This window comes from Taudactylus pleione, unplaced genomic scaffold (assembly GCF_031769625.1).
Source record: "Taudactylus pleione unplaced genomic scaffold, aTauple2 ptg000451l, whole genome shotgun sequence".
Lineage (NCBI taxonomy): Eukaryota > Metazoa > Chordata > Amphibia > Anura > Myobatrachidae > Taudactylus > Taudactylus pleione.
In genome coordinates this window covers 4,383,580-4,389,713 of record NW_028284853.1, presented here as the reverse complement: position 1 = coordinate 4,389,713, position 6,134 = coordinate 4,383,580, and positions in this window count along the sequence as shown.

Below are 6,134 nucleotides of genomic sequence, written 5' to 3'. Positions count from 1 at the left end.
AGAACTACTGAAGAATTGGATAATATATTTTATACTCTGTTGCAAAGACGAGAGCATGCAGCATTATCAAATGAAAGCATACTGCAGCTCCACCATCATACATGTTAATATACAAATAAAAAGTAAGGGTGGGTGACTATTAGGATGGTGTTCTGAAAACAGGAGACAAAATATAGTGCACACTGTACGTGATAAACACTAGGACACAGAATTATATATATATATATATATTTATAATATATATATATATATATATATATATATATTTATAGTATCTCATCAAAGGTTAGGCTGCACTCATTGCAATGATATCACAGGACACCAGGTGTAAGCAACGTTTCAGTGTTTTATGTAAACATTTTCCTCGGGGCAATGTTTACATAAAACATTGAAGCGTTGGTTACACCTGGTGTCCTGTGATATCATTGCAATGAGTGCAGCCTAACCTTTGATGCTGTACATCGTAATCCTCCTCATTTGGTGGCTTATGTGAGGAAGGCCTGCAATATAACTAGGGGTGTGCACCGGCTACTTTTCGTGTTTTGGTTTTGGATCTTTCTTCGTGTTTTGGATCTGGATTGGTTTTGCCAAAACCACCCTCCCGTGTTTTGTGTTTTAGATCTGTATTCTTTTGGAAAAAAGCCTAAAAACAGCTAAAATAACAAAATTTGTGGGGGTTTTTTTGTTCCTATGCCATTATTAACCTCAATAACATTAATTTCCACTAATTTCCAGTCTATTCTGAACACCTCACACTATAACAAAAGGTTGCACCGAGGTAGCTGGATGACTATGCTAAGCGACACGAGTGGGCGGGACAAACACGTGGCCCATCTCGGAGTGACACTGCAGTGGCAGACAGGATGGTAGTTTGAAAAACTATGCCCCAAACAGTACATAATGCAAGAAAAAAAAAAGAGGTGCAAGATGGATTTTTCCTTGGGCCCTCCCACACACCCTTATGTTGTATAAACAGGACATGCACACTTTAACAAACCAATCATTTCAGTTCCAGGGTCTGCCACACGACTGTTGCTGAAATGATTGGTTCGTTTGGGCCCCCACAAAATAACCTGGCAATTAATCTGTCCCGGCACAAACTGGCTCTACAGAGACAAGATGTCGTCCTCATCCTCCTCATCCACCGATTTCTCACCCTATTCAGTGTTGTGTACATCCTCATCCTCACAGAGTATTAATTCGTCCCCGCTGGAATCCACCACCACAGGTCCCTCTGTACTTTCTGGAGGATGGTCTCCCTGAAAGAATTGATAATTCATTTTGATGAACATCATCTTCTCCACATTTTGCGGAAGCAACCTCCTACGCCTTTCGCTGACAAGGTTCCCGGCTGCACTAAACACTCTTTTGGAGTACACACTGGAGGGGGGGCAACTTAGGTAAAATAGAGCCAGTTTGTACAGGGGCCTCCAAATTGCCTCTTTTTCCTGCCAGTACAGGTATGGACTGTCTGACATGCCTACTTGGATGCTGTCACTGAAGTAATCCTCCACCATCCTGACAATGGTGACAGTATCATATGAAGTGACAGTAGACATGTCAGAAATTGTTGTCCAAACTTGGTCCTGCCTGCCCTGCATCACCGCCAGCGGGATTCTTAGGATATCTAAGTTGTTTCCTGGCAGCCCCAGTTGCGGGAGAAGTGAAGAAGGAGCTGTTGATGTGTCATGTTCCACTTCAGCTGACAGTGTTTTCACCAGCAGGTCTTTGCACCTCTTCAGGCTTGTGTCCGCCAGAAAGAGAGTCACCACGTAGGCTTTAAACCTAGGATCGAGCATGGTGGCCAAAATGTAGTGGTCTGATTTCAACAGATTGACCACCCTCGAATCCTGGCAAAGCGAATGAAGGGCTTCATCCACAAGTCCCACATACTGAGCGGTCTTAGCTCCTCCACTTTCTCTAGCTGCTTCTGCAAAAGCCTGATGAGTGGAATGACCTGACTCAAGCTGGCAGAGTCTGAACTGACTTCACGTGTGGCAAGTTCAAAGGGCTGGAGAACCTTGCACAACATGGAAATCATTCTCCACTGCGCTTAAGTCAGGTGCATACCCCCTATGTCATTGGTGGATGTATAGGCTTGAATGGCCTTTTGCTGCTCCTCCATCCTCTGAAGCATATAGAGGGTTGAGTTCCACCGCGTCACAACCTCTTGCTTCAGCTAATGGCAAGGCAGGTTCAAGAGTGTTTGCTGGTTCTCCGGTCTTCGGCACGCAGTCGCTGAATGGTGAAAATGGGCAGAAATTTTTCGGGCGACCCAAAGCGTCTCCTGCACAAAATTCTGCACCACCAAATTTATTGTGTGAGCAAAACATGGGACGTGCTGGAATTTGCCCAGATGTAATGCCTGCACAATATTGGTGACGTTGTCAGATATCCCAAATCCCCAGGAGAGTCTAAGTGGGATAAGCCATTGGGCGATGATTTCCCTCAGTTTCTCTAAGAGATTGTCGGCGGTGTGCCTCTTAATGAAACCGAAGATACACAGTGTAGCCTGCCTTGGAACGAGCTGGCGTTTCTGAGGTGCTGCTACTGGTGACGCTGCTGTTGTTGCTGCGTAAGGTGATACATCTATCCAGTGGGGACTGTCACAGTCATATAGTCCTTAGTCTGCCCTGTTCCACATGTCTGTGGTTAAGTTTGACATTGGGTACAACCGCATTTTTTAGGACACCGAGGACACTTTTTCTGACGTCTCTGTACATTCTCTGTATCGCCTGCCTAGTGAAGTGGAATCTAGACGGAATTTGGTACTGGGGATACGCTACCTCCATCAATTGTCTAAATCCCACTGCACTAATGGCGGATACCGGACGCATGTCTAACACCAACATAGCTGTCAAGGCCTCAGTTATCCACTTTGCTTCAGGATGACTGCTGTCGTACTTCATCTTCCTTGCAAAGGACTGTTGGACGGTCAATTGCTTAGTAAAAGAAGTAGTGGTGTTCCTACTTCCTCTCTGGGATGATGAACGACTCCCAGTAGCAACAGCAGCAGCGGCAGCAGTAGGCGTAGCAATGCAGGATCCTCCGGAGGAATCCCAGATAGGAGAGGAGTCACTCATGCCAGTGACATGGCCTGCAGGACTACTTCCGATCCTGACTGAGGAGGAAATTGACGAGGAGGGAGTTGACTGTGTGGTTTGCAGGTGCTTGGATACAACAAGACAAAGGGATTTAGGTATCCCTGGACTGCTTATGATCTTAGCCACAGTTTCTGAACTTGGCAGTAACACTTTATAAGGGAGGATGTTCCTAGGTGGTTAGCGTCCTTACCCCTACTTACACCTTTACATATTCAACATATGGCAAGACAGTTGTCCGGATTTGGACTGAAATATTTTCAGACTAAAGAGTTCAAATGTTTGGTCTTCTGCCCAGGCGATAGCTTTTTCATCCCACGGACAACAATTGTCTCCCCCGGTGCCTGATTTAAACAAACCACATCACCATCAGAATCCTCCTCATTAACTTCTTCCTCAGCGCCAGCTACACCAATATCCTCATCCTGTTGTACTTCAACAGTGACATCTTCAATTTGAATATCAGCAACTGGACTGTGGGTGCTCTTTCCAGCACTTGCAGAGGGCATGCAAATGGTGGAAGGAGCCACCTCTTCTTGTCCAGTGTTGGGAAGGTCAGGCATCGCAACCGCTGCCACACTTGTACTCTCCTTGGGGATTTGTGATATCTTCTTAGAACGCACAGTTCTTTGAAGTGCTTTTGCATGCTTAACTCGTTTCATTTTTCTAGCGGGAGGAGTGCTTCCATCGTCATGTGAAGCTGAACCACTAGTCATGAGCATAGGGAAGGACCTTAGCCGTTCCTTGCCACTCCGTGTCATAAATGGCATATTGGCAAGTTTATGTTTCTCCTCAGATGATTTAAATTTATTTTTTAAGGTCATTTTCCTGAACTTTGGCATATGGGATTTTATATGCCCTCTACTATGACATTGGTCATCGGCCTTGGCACACAACGTTGATGGCATTTCATCATCTACATCATGACTAGTGGCAGCAGCCTCAGCACTAGGAGGAAGTGGTTCTTGATCTTTCCCTATTTTATTTTTATCGGACAAATTTTTGTCCTCCATTTATGTGATATTGATACATGCGGCTAAGGCACACACAAACAGAAAAAGATTTATATTTTTTCTGTCACTTTAGGGGTTACACCACCCTTCAACAGATGAGCCAGACGGCCTTGGCGCTGCCACTTTATTGATGCTCGTGCGGCTAAGGCGCACACAAGTCACAAACACAGAAAAAAAAATATTTTTTTTTTCCGACACTTTGGGGGTTACACCACCCTTCAACAGATGAGCCAGCCGGCCCTCGACTTATGACACAGGTGCACGCTTGGCGCTGCTACTTTGTCGATGCACGTGCGGCTAATGCGTGCCTCACACAAGTCACAAACATAGAAAAATAATTTGTTCTTATTTTTTTCTGGCACTTTGGGGGTTACTTCACCCTTCAACAGACGAGCCAGCCGGCAACAGCAGCACCAGTACAGCAAACCCCCACCCTCCCTCTTCACTGTCCACAGCCGGAGTGAAAAATGGCACCGACGCGGGGACCTTTTATAGAGTCCAAAAGCCGTGAGAATCCGACAGCGGGATGATTACGTTTTGCCTCGATTTCAGATCCGAGCCAGGGGGGGGGTTCAGATTTCTGAAATCCGAACCGCTCATCCCTAACTATAACCTGCACTGTATCCAACCCACACTGTATCCGATCTGCACTGTATCCAACCCAGACTGCATACCGCACTGTGGACCTGATTCAGCAAGGAACACAGTTGCTAATACGCACGCAATCACTCGATTATTTTGCACGGCTCCTGCATATGCATCACAGCGTGTGTGCGCGAGCTAGGCGCTGCGCTCAGAACTGCGAACGCAGAGGCTACGCAGACTCATTAGAGTGTGATTGACAGGAAGTGCCGTTTGTGGGTGGTTGGGCATACGCAGGCATGCCAGTGCGTTTTGACGTCGTTGCATGGGCATGCCTAAATTATCCACTGCGATACCAGACACCTCCTGAGGCCTCATAGCATGCGCAGAAGTTAGAAATTCCTGAGTGAGGTCTGACCTGCCTTACCTGTGCGTGTGGGTCCGATGTTACCGATTGTTTCGCTATGTTGCCAAAGTATACGGGTGTGAGTAAGGGGAAGTGGGCGTCCTTATGCCAGGCTGCGTTCACAATGCGAATGCTAACATTTAAATATCACAGCTGATACTAGAAATGCAGTTGCGTGCGTATAAGCAGAATAGCGATCCATGCTGAATAAGGCCTTGTATCCGACCTGCACTGTATCCAACCCATACTGTATCCAAACTGCACTGCATCCAACTCACACTGTACACCGCACTGTATCCGGCCTGCACTGTATCCAACCAACACTGTATCCCACACTATATCAGAACTGTACTGTATCTGTCCCGTAAATCTGCACTATATCAGACCCGCACTGTATCCCATACTGTATCCAACCCACACTGTATCCTGCACTATATCAGACCCGCACTGTATCCCGTACTATAACCAACGCACACTGTATCTTGCACTATATCAGACCCGCACTGTATCTGACCTGCACTGCATCCAACCCACACTGTATACTGCACTCAGGGGCGGATAGGGCCGCCAGGACGGCAGGAAAGTTCCCACTGGGCCAGTCCCATCTTCCCCTCTGCCAGGCCGGCTGACTCCGCTAGTCAGCTGTTCCGCGTTTTTGTATGAGTGCAAGGGCCGGCAGTTGCGTTTACATCAAAGTCTCGGCTTCTGTGTCCCCTCCCTCACCTTCTGACGCCTGCCTATCCCTCCTCTCTGTGTGATTGGGCAGACCATAACCTGGGGCTGCTGGAGGCAGGGGCGTAGCTAGAGCCGGCCCTAGGCATAGGCATTCTAAGCAAATGCCTAGGGCATCTGGAATGCCTTGGGGCATTCCACGGCTCTGCATCTCCCCCCCCATGCGCAGCAGCCGCGATCGGAGCTTTGCGGCTCTGCAAAAGTGTTTGTGGTTTAAAAAAATAAAATTAAAAAAGGGGGCGTGGCCACGCCACCCACGATTTGGCCACGCCCCCTGTCACTTGGGCGCGGCTGTCTGCG